At 44.5% G+C, this 22,904-nt stretch overlaps 1 protein-coding gene across 1 annotated transcript in view; it reads left to right on the top strand.

Annotated features, from left to right (window-relative positions):
• Positions 1-22,904, top strand: part of large2 (LARGE xylosyl- and glucuronyltransferase 2) — a 367,952-nt gene that overhangs the window by 15,564 nt on the left and 329,484 nt on the right. Inside the window, exon 2 of the mRNA XM_079497940.1 lies at positions 11,564-11,688. The gene's annotated coding sequence lies outside the window, so the exon portion shown is untranslated. The remainder of the gene's footprint in view (positions 1-11,563; positions 11,689-22,904) is intronic.

The raw sequence follows: 22,904 nt of genomic DNA, 5'->3' as shown, positions 1-22,904 counted from the left end.
AAAATGGGTTAAAAATGCTGTTTTTACACGGCTCTGCTTCTTCTGTACCTGCCAACATGACTTTGGGATATATCTCCCTCCCCTCACTGCTCCCTCTCTGTTGTTGTCTCTCTCTCTCGCTCTTCCCTCTGCTGTACAAGCACATTCCTATTTATATGTTTTCTAGTACCGTTGTGTGGGATGCAAGTCATACACCAGTGTTTCTCACTCTCTGTGTGTGTGTGTGTGTGCGTGTGTGTGTGCGTGCGTAAGTGCACCTGTCCACACCATGCTCCTCTCTCTAGTCTCTACCCACGTGTGAGTATATATCACGACAGGAGTCATGACAGGATTGGGTTCCAGGGTGTAATGTAGCGAAATAATGAGTTATTCTCTGTGAATTGGCTCTTCTCAAAGCAGCCTCACTGTCACGTTCAACTGCCCTTAAGACCGCAGCACGTGCCTCATTAGGCGTTCTATATTTGCATATCTACATTACGTGGTCAGGAGCCACATCAAGCACTTATGTGAATTCTCAAACACAACAAAAACAGAACCTTTACCCAGGCGTAAGTCACCTCAATGCTAGCCTGGAACTCACCTATGCTTTTTATGGCATAGGCAGGCCAGCTCCCGGAAGGATCCGCTGGGAGAAACTATGCGCAGCTGTGCGACATGAGACTCATTACTAAAGGTGGCCTTACACTAGCCGATTCTTTTCAATCTGAAATCTGATAGCACCACACACTACAGGATAATCGGAGCGGGGCAGAGCAAATATCAAACATTCTTGATGTTGATCGGGCCGATCCCGATCGCGCTTTGATCGGTCGGGCACCCCCCGAGCGTCAAAAATGCCCGATTATCGGCTAGTGTAAGGCCACCTTTAGAGTGACAGGGAGAGAGTGAGGAGTGTGTGTGTGTGTGTGTACGTGTGTCAATTTAACAAAGGTGCAGACGATCAGAAATCAGCAGAGAGTGAGCGTTTTATGGAAATAAAAACGTCTGGGTTTCCGAGGCTACCTCAATGCTAACAACACCGTTTCTCTTTGATACAGTTACATTATGGTCTGTCTCTGGTTCTAGGGCCTTGCTGAAGTGACTAGTTTGTATTTGATACAGTTACATTATGGTCTGTCTCTGGTTCTAGGGCCTTGCTGAAGTGACTAGTTTGTATTTGATACAGTTACATTATGGTCTGTCTCTGGTTCTAGGGCCTTGCTGAAGTGAGTAGTAGTTTGTATTCTGTAGTAGTGGTTGGCTGTTAACCCATTTAGCCTGAGACGATAAATCACGACGGTTTTCTGAAAACCCTATGTTTCTGTCAGTGGTTTTCAAACTATTTCACGTCAAGGACCCCACAAATATCTGTAATTGGCCGCCGACCCCCCATCTGAACATTTGTTGTTCCAGGAACCCCCCTCCCAGAAGCAAATATTTGAGTTGAAAACGAGTCTTTGACATTGTTGCTGATTATTTTCCAAAGCATTGATGTCAGTACACGGTATCAACTTGCAAAGACTTTAAGCTTGCTTGAGATAAGTAATTCACAGTAATTCACAGTTTATTTTGTAAGCCTATTACTATATTGTTAATGCTAGTATTGTTCCGTTTTAAAGCTTTGTATTTAAATTTTATCATCTACTCAGGCTTTTGTGAACACCCCAGACAGTTTTCAAGTTGCTCGATTCAGCATTTAGATATTTGATATTCATTTTAGCTGCCCCGCCCCCTTCCTATACGAACACATTCTATGTGGTTTTCAAACATTTTCATGTCAAGGACCCCAAGGATTATATATTGGCTGCCGACCCCCGTCTGAAAATACGTTGTTCCAGGGATCCCCCCAGAAGCAAAGATTTGAGTTAAAAAACTTTGGCTCTGAAAGAATATATATTCAAAGATTTGCGCCACATTTTTCACGATTTTTCAAAAATAGCAGACCTACAAGCTCGTAGCGCGGCACTTGGTGCCGCGCTACGAGCTTGTAGATCTGCTATTTTTCAACAGCTAAGCGTAACATAATGCTTGAAACACCAAAAGGGGTTCCCGCCCAGAATGGGTTAAAGTGAACGCTGATGGTGGGCACAGCTTAACTTCATTTATGCTAACATCTAGCCGCGATAAAATAGTTTATAAAGCAATGATGTTGCATCTAATTATCAGTATGAGTTCTGCAACGTTTATAATGTCAACAGACAAGAAGTGTAAAACAATATAGCCAAGAAGGAACTGTTGTTTTGTTTGTTTTATGTAGGCTGAAGCTGTGAATAAACAATGATCTTTTACTGATTTTAAAGGAAGGGACAGCACTTCTTATTCATTCTCCTCAGCCAAATGGATTCAGGGATTTGAACCGATTGATTCTCTAGTGCTGCGACACAGCTCGGCCATGAAGGACGTTGTGTGGAGCACGTAGGCCACAGTTAAGCCATTTTGGGCGGGAACCCCTTTTGGTGTTAGCATTATGTTATGTTATTTATTTATTTATTTATTTGACAGGGACAATGCTCATTAATCAACATTTCAGTTTTCACTTCCATGTAAATGTGCCAGAGTTAGCCATAAGCTAATTTACATCTGTAGTCCCTGGACTACAAGTCCAGGGACTACAGACCATACAGTCCATTTCTATATTGAAAAATAGCAGATCTACAAGCTCGCTACGAGCTTGTAGGTCTGAAAAATCGAAGAACGACTGACATAGAAACATAGCTTTTTGAGAAAACTGTCAGGATGTAGAAGACATTTTTAGAATCTGATCTCGGGTCAAAATGGGCTAAGACACACTTCACACAGCTACGGGGGGGACGGGGGACGGAGTGGAAGGGTCCACTCAAGTTCAAATCAGATGTTTTTTGTTGCCCTCATTCAGTCAATTCTGAGTTCCAACCAGAATCAATAAATGATTAGGCAGGGCAAAAAGATATGAAATGACCTGGATGAAATTCCCTTCCGCTCAGTAGGCGGCAGTAAGCCGCCCTGACTGACGCCCCAAGGAGCACGGACCAGTTCAGAACCTGACGTGGGTTCCTCGAGAGTTGGGGTTATGACCGGAGTCCTGAGCTATGCTGTCCCCTGAGCCCCTTTCTTTAACCCATTTTGACCTGAGATCAGATTCTAAAAATGTCTTCTACATCCTGACAGTTTTCTGAAGAAGCTATGTTTCTATGTCAGTCGTTCTTAGATTTTTCAAAAATAGCAGACCTACAAGCTCGTAGCGCGCCACTCGGTGGCGCGCTACGAGCTTGTAGGTCAAAATGGGTTAAAATACCATTTGTCATATTACTGTATATACATACTTTATTTTATATTTTTTATCCCACGATTTTGCAGCCCATTTTTTTTTCACCCAGTATCAATTATCTAATCATGTAATCCTGGGCGCTACATTTCCTCTGCCAACCTGGGGAGGGCAGTGGACTGACCTCATGCTGCCGTCTATGCATGAGGAGTCCAAGCCGATTCTTTTCACCTGCCTGGGGGGAGTATCCCCGGCCGGACGTAGCGCGTGGAAGGAACACGTTATTCCGACCAGTTCCTTTCCCCTCCATCAGGCGCCCCGGCTGGCCAGGGGGAGGCAGTTTAGAGACCAGGATTACTGCATGTTTTTTTTTGTGAGGGTACCTACCCTAGGGGACACGGGGAGAACATGTGAGGGTACCTACCCTAGGGGACACGGTGAGAACATGTGAGGGTACCTACCCTAGGGGACACGGGGAGAACATGTGAGGGTACCTACCCTAGGGGACACGGGGAGAACATGTGAGGGTACCTACCCTAGGGGACACGGGGAGAACATGTGAGGGTACCTACCCTAGGGGACACGGGGAGAACATGCACAGACTCCACACAGAAAGGCCCTTTCGCCAACCCCCGCCTCGGGTATGGGCACTGATGACTCGGAGGAGGGACCCCCAGCGCCCCCCCAGCGCGTCATATTATATTGATACATGAAAAGAAAGTACATGAAAAACCTTAGCTAAAATTGAAAATAGATAAATGACCTGGCCTAATGCCATGTCTACTGGGCTTACTTCCACATCATGCATGGTCTCGTTTTGGCTTTACAGGCAGAAGAGGATGAAGAGGATGGAGAAATTCCATGAGAGATTTGGTGGATAGATCAAAAGCAAGATAGCTTTTTATAGTCTTGTGTAAAAGCAGAAAAACTGTATGCAAAGTCCACCACCCACCGATGGAGAAAGACACACACACACACACACACACACACACACACACACACACACACACACACACACACACACACACACACACACACACACACACACACACACACACACACACACACTATTAATCTCGTTCATAAATAATGCAGGCTCCATTTTGCAGACGTTTCTGAATTCAGTGCCCCAAGCACACTGGGTGTGGACAGCACACAAATTGGTTTTTTGTGTGTTTCCGTGGATGTTTATGTGCGAGTTTGCCTCTACCATGATGCTTGGTCGCACGTTGCACATTTTTTCTTTTGTGTTCTTTCGTCACTCATTTGCAGAAGCACCCTTACCTCGTCTTCATCAAGCCAAACACCGGAGTGTGAAATATGCAAAAACCAAATAGCTGAGTACAGCTATAAGACTCATTTTGGGTATTATTACTATTGACCCATTTTGAGTGGGAACCCCTTTTGGTGTTTTAGCTACTGAAAAATAGCAGATCTACAAGCTCATAGCGCGGCACCGAGTGCCACGCTACGAGCTTGTAGGTCTGCTATTTTTGAAAAATCGTGAAAATGTGGCGCAAATCTTTGAATATATATTATTTAAGAGCGAACGTTTTTAAATCAAATCTTTGCTTCTGGGAGGTCCCTGGAACAACATATTTTCAGATGGTGGGTCAGCGGCGAATTACATGTTTTTGGGGTCCTTGACATGAAAATGTTTGAGAGCGACTGACGTACGTAGAAACATGGTTTTTCAGAAAACTGTCACGATTTAGACGACTTTTAGAGAATCGTCCTCTGGTCTAAATGGGTTTAAATCTTCAGTGTCTAACATAAAAAAGTATTCCCAATAGCTGTTGCCTATAGAGTTAGTTTTACCACATTAGGAGCTTAGGGCATTCACTTCTAGTCATTTTCACTAGTTGACTAGTTGCCTAGTTTACTAGTCGACTAGTTGTTTAACCACCTATTATGTTTTAAAAAAAAATTGGAAATAAATATTTGTACATTTAAAAACTGTGTACATTGGTGACTATAACTATAATCTACCTGATATTGAGGCCTACAAAATCGGGGAAAAAAATAAAAAAAATACACTTTTCTTATCAACTAGTCGACTAGTACCAACAAGGTCGACTAGTGGATTTACTAGTCGACTAGTAAACTAGTCGACTAGTTGCTTAATGCCTATGTATGCTCCTAAGGAGCTACAGGAATGCCAATTCCACGGTGTATTCAAATTGTGTGGCGCGTGTGCGTGCTTCAGCGCTACGGCAGTCGGCAGTGCTATAGTTCCTCTAGTTCAGAGTACAGAACAAATCAAGGTGCATTTCCCTTTTATAATTTGTCAGTCATTGATGTTCAATACACTCGGCACACCTAAAACTTGCTCGAGTTGCTCCATAAATTATTGAACGCGTGTCTCTCAGATGCTGCGCAATACGGACGCCTAAGGTTGTCGGAACATCTATAGTTCAAGCGTCGATTTGTCCTTGTTTTGATCACTGAATGTACTGTATGTATAAAATTATAAGACGAGCCATTTTTTTCCCCCCTAATAGTTTTACTCTATGGATAGATTTCCCCTTTTAAGAGCTGCATAGGAGATGGATGGTAAAGTGGGACGTTTCACCGTTCATCTTTAGATTTATATCAAAAGGGTCTCTAGGTGGTGTTGGCTGGCAGTGTGTACCCAAGCTGTGTACACGTTTAAGTGTGTGTGGGTGTGTGACTGTGTGTGTGTGAATCATAGCACTGCCGTGTGACTTTGTTCCAGAGTTTGTCTGGAGCCATGCAAGGTAAACACCCACGACACTTAAAGGACCACTTCACCACTTTTCAACATCTCTTCATATAATTGGTCCTCACTAATGTTCATGATAAAACACCACCCTTTTTTCCTACTCAGTCTGTGTCTCATAGGAGGGCTTTGGGCAGTTCGGACACCCGTCCACCAGTGACATCATCATTAGGCAGATTTTTTTTTAAACAAGATTTGTTTTAAAATATATTTAGATTTGTATTATCGTGAGAACGATGGCTTCAACTTTTGCATTGCAACTTTTCAGGAAAAGAAAGCCTGCCGTTTCTATTAGCTTGGATTCACCATCGATGATGTCACTGGTGGACGGGTTTCTGAACTGCCCACAGCCTTCCTATGAGACACAGACTGAGTAGGAAAAACATTTGGTATTTTATCATGAACATTAGTTAGGACCAATTATAGGAAGAGAAGTTGAAAAGTGGTGAAGTGGTCCTTTAAGACCGAGGAGGGAGAGAGAGAGAGCACTTGAAGGCAGCTTTTGGTGTTGAACGATGAAGGTAGAGGTCAGCACCCTTACCAGAAAACATGTGACGGATGATACCATTTTGACGTCACGTCACTTTAAACACTCTTACAGTTAAATTAACACTTACGATTGCATCCCAGTATTCACCTGTACCGGCGGTTACAGTACTCTATTTTCATGACTGTGTGTGACTGTGTGTGTGTGTGTGTGTGTGTTTGTGCGTGCGTGCGTGCATGCGTGTGTGCGTGCGTGTATTCTGGCTGTGGAAGCGCCTTGTTTTGAGTTGACGGCACTAATGCAACGAGTGGCGTTGTGGGCCAAGGAGATGAGAGATGTGGACACGAATGAGAGAGGCACAGGGCGGGCTTTGGAACTGGAATAGGAATTATAGGGGGCGCCTTAGGATTTGACTGTGTGTGTGTGTGTGTGTGGCTGTGTGCACACGTTTACAGACCCCACACCGAGCTGCACACTACCTCCATGAAGCATCATTTAGTACAGTCGACGTACATTCCTTTCATTCGGGTTACTTTGGAGCAAACGGCAGCAGCGCAGCTATTCTGGGAAGCTAGCTCAGGGCCTTTGGAGAGGTGGATAAATGACACTGAGCCACTCTGAACGCTCTGGGTCAGCTGATCATCCTACATGGAGCCTTTTAGCAAGGCAGCAGTTCTAAAGATCTAATGAAGCTCATTATGTCTATCTATCTGCCCCGACGCGACACTTCACTAAACCTCTTCTCTTCTCTTCTCTTCTCTTCTCTTCTCTTCTCTTCTCTTCTCTTCTCTTCTCTTCTCTTCTCTTCTCTTCTCTTGCTCCAATCAATTATCCGTGATAGACAGATAATATACCTTTTTATTGATCCCACAGGGGAAATTCAGGTGCCGGAGCCAGCACAGCAGTAGAAGTTACAGATAAGAAGTACAATAGGTACAGAAATGTAACATCACGGCCTGGGCCGTGGCTCAGCGGTCCAGGCACCTTGGCCGGTAGCCCAAGTCTGGCAGTGTGCCGCAGGTTCGACTCCCGGTCCCGACGGCCTTTACTACATGTCTCCATCTCGCTTCCCATTTCCTGTCAGCCTACTCTCTGTCCCTCCATAAAATATATAAAATAAAGGCAAAAGCCACAAAAAAACCCCATCACAATAAATACACTTTCAAACAAGTATACAGATGTATACACCCTATAAAATCATCCTGCCTGTTGCAGAGCAAGACACGCGTGCATGCACACACACTTTCCACAACCTTTCCACTAGTCTGTAGCTAAATTCTCAATGCCTTGGCCTACCAGCCCAAGGCATTGAGGCATTGAGAATTATTTCACTTTTTAACTAAATTGTTTGTATTTTTCACAAATCTACTGCATAGCTATAAAAAAAAGAATCCCTTTCATTTTGCTTCCAACACACAGTCTGGCTGAATTTCCACTGACCAATTACCATAGGAATGGACACAGCAGGGCAGACCTGCTATCTGTGTTTTGGGGGTGGAGCGTGGCCCAATTCCTCCCCTCAGGTCGTAGAGAGAGAGAGAGAGAGTACTTTATGGCTGCTGTCTGTCTGACGGGGGAGCCAACCTGGCTGTGCTCCCTGTGTGCCACGAGACGGCCTGTTAGCAGACAAACAACAGCAACACTCCCAGACCATTAGCCGCAGTAAACAGCCAGGGACCTCCCGGAGTCGTCAGGATGGGATTAAACCGGAGGTGGTGTGTGATTTAAACCCCCACCACCACCACCCGGCACCAACCCATTGAGCTGTATATTACATCTGACTGCATGATGTGGGGGACAGACACACACACACACACACACACACACACACACACACACACACACACACACACACACACACACACACACACACACACACACACAGTCACGCACACAGTCACACACACACAGTCACGCACACAGTCACACACACACACACACACACACACACACACAGTCACGCACACAGTCACGCACACAGTCACGCACACAGTCACACACACACACACACACAGTCACGCACACAGTCACACACACACACACACACACACACACACACACACACACACACACACACACACACACACACACACACACACAGTCACGCACACAGTCACGCACACAGTCACGCACACACACACACACACACACACACACACACACACACACACACACACACACACACACACACACACACAGGCCAGCTGTGTTGGGGTAGGTCGTGAGGTGCATGTCGTATGGTGGTGGTGGTGTTATGGGCTCCATGACAGGCTGGCCATGGTCGCTGCATCAGGCTCAAGGGCACCGTTTTCCAGGCAGTTTGGATCGGGAGCTCCGCTCACACCACCGTGTCACTTTGTTCTATGTGATATCATCTTTTTTTTATATATATAATAACTAACAGCCATCTGGACAGGGTGCAGCAAGGGAGCCAGTAAAAAAACCCCAGTGTCGCCACCAGGCTATTTGATTATACGTTTTCTTCTGATTTCGTTCCCCCTTGCGCTCATCCCGTCTGGCTCCGTCTGACTCTGGGGCTCTCAGAGCCACCGCTCACTCAACACTGCTGATGATGTGTCCTTGAGCAAGGCACTGAACCCCCAACTGCTGATAATGAGGACTGGTGCTCAGCTTCTATTACCCTGAGTAAATAAAGATACAAAAAAAAAAGAATCATTGTTGTGTTTTCTACATGGACCCTCGGTCTGGTTCTGACAGGCTGGGTGGTGTGTGATAATCCAGTTGAAGTACAGTATTCCCTCGGTACGGTGGCGGAGGCGGGCCCGGGAGAAACAATAACGCAACACGAGACAGTATTACGGTGAAGGTTCACACCGTTTATTACACAAACAGGGAACATACTGTATGTAGTGCTGGATCATAGTGACGTGACAACAAGATATGAGACATAGAAACGTGACATGATGACAAGGCAGCAAGGCTATGACCTTAACCCATTTTGACCTGAGATCAGATTCTAAAAATGTCTTCTACATCCTGACAGTTTTCTGAAAAAGCTATGTTTCTATGTCAGTCGTTCTTTGATTTTTCAAAAATAGCAGACCTACAAGCTCGTAGCGCGCCACTCGGTGGCGTGCTATGAGCTTGTAGATCTGCTATTTTTCAATAGCTAAAGCACAACATAAAAGATGTCTCTCGTAGCCTATCTATAAAGTAGGCTACAGTGCAGGCTATCACATATCACATGTTCATAGCTACTGTGGAGTCAGTACTGCTGTATGGGGTCCGAGACATGGACCCTTACAATACAACAGGAAAAAAGCCCTGGATGGAGTCTACACAAGAATGCTACGAATGGCACTATAGGTGTCGCATGGACGGACCACATCAGAAATGTGGACCTCTATGGGGACCTACCACGGGTCACGGACAAAGTCAGAGAGAGAAGGATGAGGCTGGCAGGGCACTGCGTCCGTCACCCAGAACTTTAGGCAAGTAAATTGACCCCATGGGAGCCAACCCAGGGCAAAGCCAGGAGGGGAAGGAAGCGTACCACCTAGGTAGATGTGCTGCGGCGCGACAGCTTGGCTGACAACACTGCAGAGCTCAAGAACCTGATGTTGGATAGGAAACTGTGGAGGGCAGCGATCCAGGAATCCCGAGTTGGTGTTGGCTAGGCCTCACTCTCGCAGCAACTAACTAACACATCAAGTACACTGTATCTCAAGTACACAGACTTAGATGTACATGGACAACTCACAACAGTCATGGAGGATGTCGCCTTTTTTATGAAGTCAACTGGACGGCAACTTTGGGCGGGAACCCCTTTTGGTGTTAGCATTATGCTATGCTTTAGCTATTGAAAAATAGCAGATCTACAAGCTCATAGCGCGCCACCGAGTGGCGCGCTACGAGCTTGTAGATCTGCTATTTTTGAAAAATCGAAGAACGACTGACATAGAAACATAGCTTTTTCAGAAAACTGTCAGGATGTAGAAGACATTTGTAGAATCTGATATCAGGTCAAAATGGGTTAAATGAACGCTCCAGAGTTTACTGTGTGCAGCCTGTTCCATTTGTGACTCAGTCCATGCTGTGAAGAAATTAACTTGTACTTTTGGTGTATTTTGTTTAATATTACCGTTTTGAAGCAAGTGGGGAAACTATTGTAATGAGTCTGTCTGTCTGTCTGTGTGCATGTCACTGTCTGGACATGTGTCCACCACCAGAGGGTGCTGGAACGTGGCCCAACTATTTACACCTCTATGCAGTGGTTCTCAAACGTTTTCACGCCAAATTGATATGTATTTGACAGCAAAACCCTGGTGCCCAGAAGAGAAGACAAGAACATATTTCAAAAATAGCAGATGCACAAGCTCATACAAGCTTGTATATAGCTATTTTAAATAGCCATCCATCCATCTTCAACCGCTTATCCGTAGTCCGGTTGCGGGGGCAACAGCTCTACCAGAGAGCTCCAAACTTCCCCTGTCCAGAGCAACATAATAACATCCTCTTGGGGGATCCCGAGCCGTTCCTTCCAATGCCAGTGAGTCGATGTGATTCCTCCAACTGCGCCTTGGTCTGCCCCGGGGTCTCCTCCCAGTGGCTGTTTTAAATGGCCACAGTATAAAATATGGATAAAGTTTAAATTTCACTCCCCATCTCTCTCTCCCCATCTCCTGTCAGTCTATACTGTCTGCAAATAAAGGCATAAAAAGACCCCAAAATACCCCCCAGGGACCCCTGGGCATCTCCGGACCCCTCTTTGAGAACCTCTGCTCTATGGGAGGGGTTCTTGGCTGGGGGGATCCCGCGGAAATGCTTTGGCCATGTTTCACCCGCCCCGCCCCCAAGACAAATAGACCTCTACAATAACCTTGATTATAGAGGAAAATACATCATAAATACATACTGAAACCAGATATAATCATTAAGGAAAGTGTATGCATGTACTATGTGTACTATATGTAAACTCTTAATTTCCATTTTCCATGCCATTCAGTTGCCAAACAAAATTGTTGAAAATAATTTGGCGACCCCCAGGTATGAGAACCACTGCTCTCTAAGGGTGTCTTGTTGCACGTGTTTCTCTTCATGTCGTGTGTTTATTTCATGTAACATCTTTGCTTCTCTCTTGTGTCTTCATCAGAGCCGAGTCCCTCCCTGATATTCCCGTGCGAGCTGGAGTCGTCTCCTGGGGCCGGAGGAGTCGAAGACGCTCTCATTCATACCCATCGCTTTCCCCCACCTCAGAGTTACAGCCTGGCAAGTCTGGTAAGGAACCGATAGGATTTACTGTTGTCTGATACATCCCCTTTCATCTCCCTTTTACTTTCATCTGCATACCAAGCAGGTCAGGGCGGTGTGTGTGTGCGTGTGCGTGCGTGCGTGCGTGCGTGTGTGTATCTGTACATGTTCATGTCATGCATATTAATGTTCGTGTGTGGCTGTGGCTGTGTAAGTACAGTACATACACTCCTGTGATAGGGTGTGACGTTTATGATGCGTGTGTTCTCTATCTACAGTCAGACATGGTACAATGATCACAGGGCCATGCAACCCGTTCACACAGTCAAGAGAATGGGAGAATATACACCATCCAGCATGCTCCATGTAGAATCCCTATGTGGGCTGGAAAACAAGTGGAGGTCCTTATTTTACTGGTGAAGGTTCTGTGTGTATGTCTCAGTATTTTATATATATATATATATATATATATATATATATGCGCGCGCTCACCACACTCTCCCAGGTCCCCCATCGTTTTGATCTGTGTGCTCTTAACCCATTTTGACCTGAGATCAGATTCTAAAAATGGTTTTCTGAAAAAGCTATGTTTCTATGTCAGTCGTTCTTCGATTTTTCAAAAAATAGCAGACCTACAAGCTCGTAGCGCGCCACTCGGTGGCGCGCTATGAGCTTGTAGATCTGCTATTTTTCAATAGCTAAAAGCATAACATAATGCTAACACCAAAAGGGGTTCTTCTGCCAAAATGGGTTAACACTGCCGCAAACGGCTTGGCTTTAGATTAGCCCTCATTAAACTTTTAGAATGCAATCTGCATTCACCGAGCCATATGCACGTGCGTGTGCGTGCTCAATGTTCATGTGTGTGTATTTGGAAAAGAAGAAGCAGTTGAAAAAAGCAGTTTCAATGCTCTTTTGCAAGTATACCTTGTCTTTTACAGAAAAGACACGCATTTAGTCACTGGAATTTGTCAAATGCCACAAACATATCGGTGGTTGCAAGGTCAATATGCTGTATTAGTTTATATAACGCCATTTAGACCTGACATAGCGGATCTATACATGCTCGTAACGCAGCACTCGGTGCCACGCTATGAGCTTGTAGATCTGATATTTTTCAATAGCTATAGTATAACATAATGTTTAACCCATTTTGGCCTGACGTCGAAATAAATAAAAAGTCTTCTGAAAGAATATATTATATTCAAAGATTTGTGCCACATTTTTACGATTTTTCAAAAATAGCAGACCTACAAGCTCGTAGCGCGCCACTCGGTGGCGCGCTATGAGCTTGTAGATCTGCTATTTTTCAATAGCTAAAGTATAACATAATGCTTAGTTAAAACACGTGTGCCTGCAGAACATAGGGTTAATGCTGCTATAAGCAATAATATGTCAAAAGTTTAATGGATTTATTTTTTTATTTTTTTGGTATTGACAGCCAGCAATGGGTAGAACGCTCCCAAAAAAGATGTAGTCTCTGTAACACATCTAGGGACCGCAATCTGCATTCAAAGATTTTCCATTGGTCGATTTGCTTTGTCGTCTGCTTCCTGACTGGTTAGTCATTGCGACTGCGTTTTTTTTCGACCAATGGCAAAGCTTCGAGGAACATCGAACATTTGGATGCAGATTGCGGCCCCTATGTGTCACAGAGACTGCCCATTGCTGGCCGTCTGAATACAAAAAAGAAAAAGAAAAAGGTCAATACAATTTTGACACGGTATTGCTTATATCAGCTTTATTGCAGGCCTATGCCGCTATATAATTTACGGAGTAGCTTAATCGTGCGTCGGTGCTGAGGATGGATTCAACGTGTTGAGTGATGGATGGGCATGGCTTGGGCTGACCCGTTCACCCTGCTCTAGTAATGAGTGAGCCCTTATAAGGTAATAGCTCGCGGGTCAGACACACTCACATGCATGCACACGCATACACATGCGCTTGTGCACACAGACACAAACTACATTTTAACATAAATACACTCTAAACGCACTACATTTGCACACGTACACCTGTGTATATGTGCGCACGCACACACACACACACACACACACACACACACACACACACACACACACACACACACACACACACACACACACACACACACACACACACACACACAGCCAGGTCTCTTTTCCCCTGCCGACTGGAGGCAGACAGAATCGACTTGATATGACCAAAGGGTCAGTCCCACAATGCCTCACTCGACCTTTGACCCCAGTGCACTCTGACCTGTCTCTGATTGAACACGTCACAGGGATGTAAGGTCATGTGACGTGTCAATATAGTGTGGTGTGTGTGTTGATGACGGGAGGTTGGAATGTCACCCATCACACTTCATTAGCCTATCCTGTATCCTCCCTGGGTGTTAGAGACCACCAGAGAGTGACCACGTCTCACTCTCCACTGGAAGGTTATATTTGGACACTTGCTTTGGTAAACGGATGTTTTCTCATTGCCAATACAGCTCCTCCTTTGAATTTAATTGAATTGAGTTGGAATACATTGCTGGATGAACCTAAATTGCGGCATTTCCACAATGTGTGCATGTTATGCACGCTTTCTTTTACGAGATTCACCATAGCTTATATATATATATATATATATATATATATATATCCCATTTAGGCCTGACGTAAAAAAAAAAAGGTCTTATAGGAATATATGTTCAAAGATTTGTGCCGCATTTTCACGATTTTTCAAAAATAGCAGACCTACAAGCTCGTAGCGCGCCACTCGGTGGCGCGCTATGAGCTTGTAGATCTGCTATTTTTCAATAGTTAAAACACCAAAAGGGGTTCCCGTACAGAATGGGATATATATATATATATATATATACAGTACACACGTACACACGCATACATTTCCAGAGACTATATCTCTACATTTCCTAAATTCATTGAGACATTTTCCTTTGTTTCACCCATGGTTTTTTAATATTTCATGCATATTCTTTGTGGATAATATGAAATCAATGTTTTAGTTGTGTCCGTTTTAAGGCCTGTTGACATTACAAGCTGCTAATAGGAAGAAGTTTAAGGGCCAATGCCTTCGCATGCCAACAAGCGTATACTTCTAGTGCTGCTGGCGCATCGACTCGCTCCCGCGCTCGACTCCTCTGCCATCTTTGTCATGGAAGCAAATGGATGGAGCGAGGAAAGAGTCAGGAAGAAGAATGAGTTGGGTGACGTGATTCGTACAGCACAAACTCTTATTGATGGCGGTCTCATGAGGCTTCCTCTTTCTCGCTACACAGTGCATTTACCATCAGCTGCCCCGGCTGTCAAGCGCCTCTCCACAGTATTCCCTCTCTTCTCACATTACCTCTCCTCCATTCTCCACCCTTGCCCCTGTCAGCGAGATGGATCTCTGGTAGTCTGCCCTCCAGAGGGGAAATGAACACACGCCCATACTTTATCATCTACCTCCTCCTACTCTATTCTTCTCTACCTACTCCTCCCCATCCCCCCAGGGCTTACTTCCCTTCCCTTCCCTTCCCTTCCCTTCCCTTCCCTTCCCTTCCCTTCCCTTCCCTTCCCTTCCCTTCCCTTCCCTTCCCTTCCCTTCCCTTCCCTTCCCTTCCCTTCCCTTCCCTTCCCTTCCCTTCCCTTCCCTTCCCCTCCTCCCCTCCCCTCCCCTCCTTCCCTTCCCTTCCCTTCCCTTCCCTTCCCTTCCCTTCCCTTCCCTTCCCTTCCCTTCCCTTCCCTTCCCTTCCCTTCCCTTCCCTTCCCTTCCCTTCCCTTCCCTTCCCTTCCCTAACTTGGCTTTGCTTTGCCCTTCCCTTCCCTTCCCCTTCCCTCCTTCCCTTCCCTTCCCTTCCCTTCCCTCCTTCCCTTCCCTTCCCTTCCCTTCCCTAACTTGGCTTTGCTTTGCCCTTCCCTTCCCTTCCCTGCCCTTCCCTTCCCTGCCCTTCCCTCCCAGATTTGTATGCTGAGGCAAATCCTTGCAGAAATGCTGCAACACAAACATTATCTGGTTGCACTCCTGTTTTCAGAACATGCTTAACGTGGCTGTAAACATTTATAAGGATCAGGATTAGATGATTGAAGTTCCACACCAGCTGACAACGACACAATTTGACGACTTGTGACGCTTCAGTGGATTACGACTTCATATCCCACGCAAGATCAAGCACCGCAACTTCATCAACGATATGTAACACTTACCGCGCTGCAACGGATAGATTTCACCTGGAGATTTAGTGTAGTTACAATAAAAAAACGTTGGATTGCAAGACTCAGCCAAAGGTTCAAATGCTGCTACTGCGGTGGGTCAGCAGTCGATGCGCTAATACAATAAAAAGAAGATAAAAGAGCTTTGATGTTATGTTACGTCACTCCACATGTGTGATTGTGCGATGTGTGTATAATGAGGGTTTCAAAGAGGGTGTGAGGTTTGGAGTTGGACAAAGATTAGGGGCTTTTAAAATAGTTCAAATAGCCGCTCTACAAGCTGACAACGTTTCGATGTATTCTACAATGTTTTACAAAAATAGTACAAAATGGCACAAGATGGGGCCCTAGATGTTCAACCCCCAAAACAACAGTTTAGACATTTTTTCCTCCCCCCTCAGAGGCTTATTGATGGTATCAGCGTGGGAGTATATCCCCATTTCCCAGTGCGCTAGACCCCTGAGAGATGAATTGCTGAGGTGTGTAGACTCAGACTCCACTGTAGCTTCTATGTTGCCCGCATGCTCCCGGAAATGGTTGACTTGTCGTCATCATTATCATCGATAGTTCAGTGACCAGTGATGGTGATAATTATTACACGGCTTGGTTGAATGCTTGATTCTGTTTGGTCAATCGCCAAATTCAGCCTGTCTGTTATTTCTGGATAATGACCGCTCCGCCCTTTAACGGAACTGAGGAGCACCTGCTGTGCCCCGCTGATTTACTGCTTTTCCCAACATGACAGCCATGTAAACACACACACACACACACACACACACACACACATTTATACTTAATTCAATGAAGTATAAATGTCTCCTAGGGTGCATCTCACTAGCCAACACACAATGAAGTATAAATGTCTCCTAGGGTGCACCTCACTAGCCAACACACAATGAAGTATAAATGTCTCCTAGGGTGCACCTCACTAGCCAACACACAATGAAGTATAAATGTCTCCTAGGGTGCACCTCACTAGCCAACACACAATGAAGTATAAATGTCTCCTAGGGTGCATCTCACTAGCCAACACACAATGAAGTATAAATGTCTCCTAGGGTGCACCTCACTAGCCAACACACAATGAAGTATAAATGTGTCCTAGGGTGCACCTCACTAGCCAACACACAATGAAGTATAAATGTCTCCTAGGGTGCATCTCACTAGCCAACACACAATGAAGTATAAATGTGTCCTAGGGTGCACCTCACTAGTCAACACACAATGAAGTTCATTGTGTGTTGGCTAGTGAGGTGCACCCTAGGAGACATTTATACTTGTGTGTTGGCTAGTGAGGTGCACCCTAGGATACATTTATACTTGTGTGTTGGCTAGTGAGGTGCACCCTAGGATACATTTATACTTGTGTGTTGGCTAGTGAGGTGCACCCTAGGAGACATTTATACTTGTGTGTTGGCTAGTGAGGTGCACCCTAGGATACATTTATACTTGTGTGTTGGCTAGTGAGGTGCACCCTAGGATACATTTATACTTGTGTGTTGGCTAGTGAGGTGCACCCTAGGAGACATTTATACTTCATTGCGCAACAGTATTGCACGCAGAGAACAGCTGATATACAAGCTCACATCGCGTCGCGGACGTGACTGTTGTGAGTTTAGAGGTCTGCGTGCGCGACACCGTCGCGGGACGAGGCATAAATTGTGTTGGTTCACAAGGACTTCTGGAGGAGATAAAACAAGACACTGAATGTATGTAAACATATTCAGAGATGTCACAGTAGCCTCTAACATTTTTGGAATTAGTGTGGTCAGCAATCCCAACCCCAGCCCATAATCATTCATCCATGTCGTGACTTCAAGTGTATTTTCTCCTGCAATAATCAAATGAAATGGTCCACGAACAAGAACGATAAGTAGGGCCTAATGTAAGCTGTGTTCGTTGTGACTGACAGACAGAAAGCATAGCCCGGCGAGCCAAACGTACTTCAGTCACAGACACTGAACCGCAACGTTTCTATCTCCTCCTCCTCCGATAAGTTTGTCTTATCGTCCTAACCACTGTTCAGGTTAAGGGTCTTCTGTGGTGCTTTTTTGCTACTTTTGATTGATTATCGCCATTTCGTTAAGCGTCGCTGTACGCCATATAACCATTCATTCAGGTGTCTCCAAAACACAGCTGTGCAATGTTGTCGCTGCAATTATTGTCTCTGTATTTGGCAGCTATTTAAGCCAGTGACAGTGACAGAAACTCTGCACGATGTGCTACAGTGTGAAGATGTCACGTACTTTTTGTCTCGAAAGAGCTCCAGGTACCTGTAATATGAAGATGTTGCAAAGTTCAAAGTTAACCCATTTTGACCTGAGATCAGATTCTAAAAATGTCATCTACATCCTGACAGTTTTCTGAAAAAGCTATGTTTCTATGTCAGTCGTTATTCGATTTAAAAAAAAATATTTTTCAATAGCTAAAGCATAACATAATGCTAACACCAAAAGGGTTTCCCGCCCAAATCGAGTTAAAGGTTTGTCTGGTGCAGTGGCCATTACTATACTCACATAGTATACCTGGACACAGCAGAGCAGGAGCACGCCCCAGAATGCAACTCAGTACATTCACGGTGTTCTCAAATCCAAATGAAAAAAGTTAATTAAAACGTTGGCAATGGGGACTGCAAAGTATGTTGGCCTCTAAAATAACTAGTCTATAATGTTTTCTTCTGAAACATGGATTCTTTTTTCCTTTTTGTCCATGTTGACATTTATTCATGTATTGATGTTTATATGTACTTTTTTCAGAAGTAAAAAAAGCAGAGTAAATGTTCCTATTGTATAGTTATACTTTAGCTATTGGAAAATAGCAGATCTACAAGCTCATAGCGCGCCACCGAGTGGCGTGCTACGAGCTTGTAGGTCTGCTATTTTAGAAAAATCGTGAAAATGTGGCACAAATCTTTGAATATAATATATTCTTTCAGAAGACTTTATTTATTTCGACATCAGGCCTAAATGGGTTACAGGATAGAGGGAGGACTGGAGCGACAGTCTGCAGTTGGTCTGCATTTACCAGCATTTTGAGTTTGTGTCTCTAATCACCATCAAGCCAGAACAGCTGGGTTGTACCATTTGTATCCCTTATTATTATTTACTCAGGCCGTGGCAGTATTTTGGCTTTAGGGCTGTCGGAATGAGTGTTTGGAGTTGGCTATGATTTGAATATGGAGAAGAAAAGAAAAGTTGGACTGAAATGAAATTGTTCTTCAAATGCTTTTTTTCCCCCTTTTTCCTCCATGAATGAATTTAGTAACAAATCAAACAATGTAAATCGTGTCCTCACGTCTTGGCCGACCACAGCCTAGGCATGCGAAAAAACGAAATGCTCTCGCCGCGTCAGGTATATAACGTCAAGTTATAAGTGTACCGTATCTCAAAATAGAAGTAAAACAACACTACAGCGTTTAAAACCACATGTACTGTAGCTACGTATATTGCATGATGCTGTTGTGTAATATTGAAATCCGCTTTGCTTAACCCATTCTAGACGGGAACCCCTTTTGGTGTTTTGAAATGAAATGATTACTATATTTACCCAGGGTATCTGGGCTAAGCTCAAGAACTTGTTTCCAGCCAGGCCCTGCTCATGGAACACATTTCATCGTAGTGGTTCAATGCCTTTTTCAAGGGCACTTCAGCGGTGGTAATTTTAACGTGTCGGACCGCTGATTCGAACTGGCGACCTTCCGGTATCAAGACCGCTCCGCTATCCGTTCGGGTTCGGCCACCGCTGAGCATTGTTATACTTTAGCTATTGAAAAATAGCAGATCTACAAGCTCGTAGCGCGGCACCGAGTGCCGCGCTACGAGCTTGTAGGTCTGCTATTTTTGAAAAGTCGTGAAAATGTGGCGCAAATCTTTGAATATATCCTTTTTAACTCAAATCTTTGCTTCTGGTGGGGGTGGTTCCTGGAACAACATATTTTCAGATGGGGGTCGGCGGCCAAATACAGATAATTTTTGGGGACATGGAATATTGAAAACCACTGATATAGAAACATGAGGCTTTTCAGAAAATTGTCATGATTTAGAAGACATTTTTAAATGTCGACGTCAGCCCTATAATGGGTTAAATGAAGATAATTTCAGTATGAACAAGGCCACCAATAGGTGTGCATATAGTTTGTTTGCTTCAGCATCCTCTGAGATCCTCCTATACTTTGCAGACAGAGTGACATACATGCATATGCACAGAGAAACAGCCACCATCGTTATTACACTATATAGTTTCGGATTGCTTTCTTTGCTCCAACTGATTTATGGCAGAACCTCACTGACTTTTCCAATCAATCAGTGTGTTTTTAGGGTATCCAGCAGCATGTGGTGATCCAAGGATTAGTATCTCATTATCTTAGATCAGTCGTTGTGACAATTGACTTGAGCGCGTGACATTGCCCCTTTGTCTTGGTATGACGTCGTCACATCCATGATGACCAGGTACTGTGCTGTGACATTGAGATAAGTACAGCTTGTGACACAAGGTCCCCCCTCTATGTGTATTATAAATAGTCTCTTTTGAGAGAGAACTACATTGTCTCACTACTACTCTGCTGAGCGGTGTGGCTGATATACGTCACCCATGATATCACACAATAGACGTCAAAATATTAGAAATACCGTAGTGTCTCCAACTCCTCCGGCCCCTTTGCATCCTGAACGATCCTAACCCCCGGAGTACGACATCCTCCACTACAGAGAAACGAGCTAAACCAGAACAAAATCAAGGTAAGTCTCTGCCTTTCCACTCTATTCTCTGTTTTGGCTGGGTAGTCTGTTTACACGGTATATCTGGATCATTACATTTAATGTAATTGTAATTAAGGGAACCCCAATGGATGTCTCCCTCGAGCACAGATGCATAAATCATATTCGGCTACTCGGTATTTGGTTTCCTATTTTCGGCATTCGGTTTCGGCCAAGAATTTCCCATTCTTTGCATCCCTAGCCCATTCTGGACGGGAACCCGTTTTGGTGTTTTAACTAAGCATTATGTTATACTTTAGCTATTGAAAAATAGCAGATCTACAAGCTCATAGCGCGCCACCGAGTGGCGCGCTACGAGCTTGTAGGTCTGCTATTTTTGAAAAATCGTGAAAATGTGGCACAAATATTTGAATATAATATTCTTTAAGAAGACTTTTTATTTATTTCGACGTCAGGCCTAAATGGGATAGTCTGAGTCATAGTGGCATATGCTAAAATAGCTAAACAGCCCTTTGCCATTTAGGCTAACGGGACTCATTTGAAACGGAATGGCACCAGCAATCTCCATGGAATCCTCCTCCGCCATGTCTGCATAGCTGCAACCATATGCGGGTATTTCATTTTTAGCACCGAGACTGTGTTGTGTTGCCTCTCCAAAAGAGAGAGAGATAGGAGAAGAGAGAGAGAGAGAGAGGGTAGGAATCCCTCCGGGGGTTTCCTCCTAGCCCATTTTGGGCGGGAACCCCTTTAGCATTATGTTATGCTTTAGCTATTGAAAAATAGCAGACCTACAAGCTCGTAGCGCGCCACCGAGTGGCGCGCTACGAGCTTGTAGGTCTGCTATTTTTGAAAAATCGAAGAACGACTGACATAGAAACGTAGCTTTTTCAGAAAACTGTCAGGATATAGAAGACATTTTTAGAATCTGATCTCGGGTCAAAATGGGCTAGAATTCCCTGGAAGTCAGAGGCGAAAGCTGCAGCAGGTGTGATATGATGGAGGGGGAAACCCAACTCTCCGGTCCTGCTCTCTCTCTCTCTCGCTCACTGTCCCATTGGCCTCGGCCTCTTCACGCTGCTGCCAACGGAAACCCAATCTCTTCTGGGTTTGGTGTCTCCCCTGACCCCTCCCCTCTTGTTTATGTGCGACACACTGTAGCAGTGCTAGTGCGGTTGGCCAGTGCGCCTGACCCTTGACCCCATAACAAGGAGATGAGCGTTGGTGTTAACCTGTCAGTCATCCAGACGGACGATCAGTCACCGCAGACATCCAGTGAAGATCAGACGTGTATAGTATACTCTCTCACATTGGGTTTAGAATTTTTCCCTAGCCCATTTTGACCTGAGATCAGATTCTAAAAAATGTCTTCTACATCCTGACAGTTTTCTGAAAAAGCTATGTTTCTATGTCGTATGTCGTTCTTCGATTTTTCAAAAATAGCAGACCTACAAGCTCGTAGCGCGCCACTCGGTGGCGCGCTATGAGCTTGTAGATCTGCTATTTTTCAATAGCTAAAGCACAACATGATGCTAACACCAAAAGGGGTTCCCGCCCAAAATGGGCAAGAGCAAAATACTTTTAGCCTCCCCTCTTTTCTTTCTTCTTCTTTCACAGAAGTAAAATCAAAAGTTAAAAAGTGGACACATTTTAAGTGATATAATAAACGAGCACAGTCCAAAAGAACAATAACTGGCGATGGAAACCCTGTCTGCACCACCGATTGTACCGATGCATTTTTGTCAGTCTCTTATATATTTTAAACTTGACGGTGACTGTGACGTTTACGTATGACCTTTTCAGCTTTTAATTCTTTGGGACAACCAACCGAAGTTTCATGGAATTCTATCTAGTTATTCATTTTTTACCTTGCTTTTAACCTTGACCGTTGGGGGTGCATACTTAGTTTTAGACTAGTCATCGGTTAGACATGGGTTAAGGTTAGGTTTAGGTGTGCTGCCCCGCGGGAGGTTAGGGTGAGGGTTTGAGATAGGTTGTAGTTGTATAGGACTAATGACTGGTCTAACCAAATGGCTAGTCTAAACTAAGTACTGTCTAAACTAAGTACTGCTGGCCTTTTCAACCCAACCCCTAAGCTATTCTTCATGGCAGCCTCATGATCATATCCACCATGTTTCATGTACATTTTAGCCATGCTGTAGTTAACGGTATAAGAGCTGCTGAGATTGGAGTTTTTTCCAGCACAGCCAGCCAGTCTCTCTGCTGTTCCTTTTAACCCATTCAGGCCTGACGTCGACATTTTAAAAATGTCTTCTAAATTCTGACAGTTTTCTGAAAGATGTTTCTGTATCAGTGGTGCTCAATATTTCATGTCAAGAACCCCAAACATGAT

This window comes from Electrona antarctica, assembly GCF_951216825.1.
Source record: "Electrona antarctica genome assembly, chromosome: 3".
Classification (NCBI taxonomy): domain Eukaryota; kingdom Metazoa; phylum Chordata; class Actinopteri; order Myctophiformes; family Myctophidae; genus Electrona; species Electrona antarctica.
The sequence above is the reverse complement of the archived record's forward strand: the minus strand, read 5'-3'. Positions and strand labels throughout refer to the sequence as shown.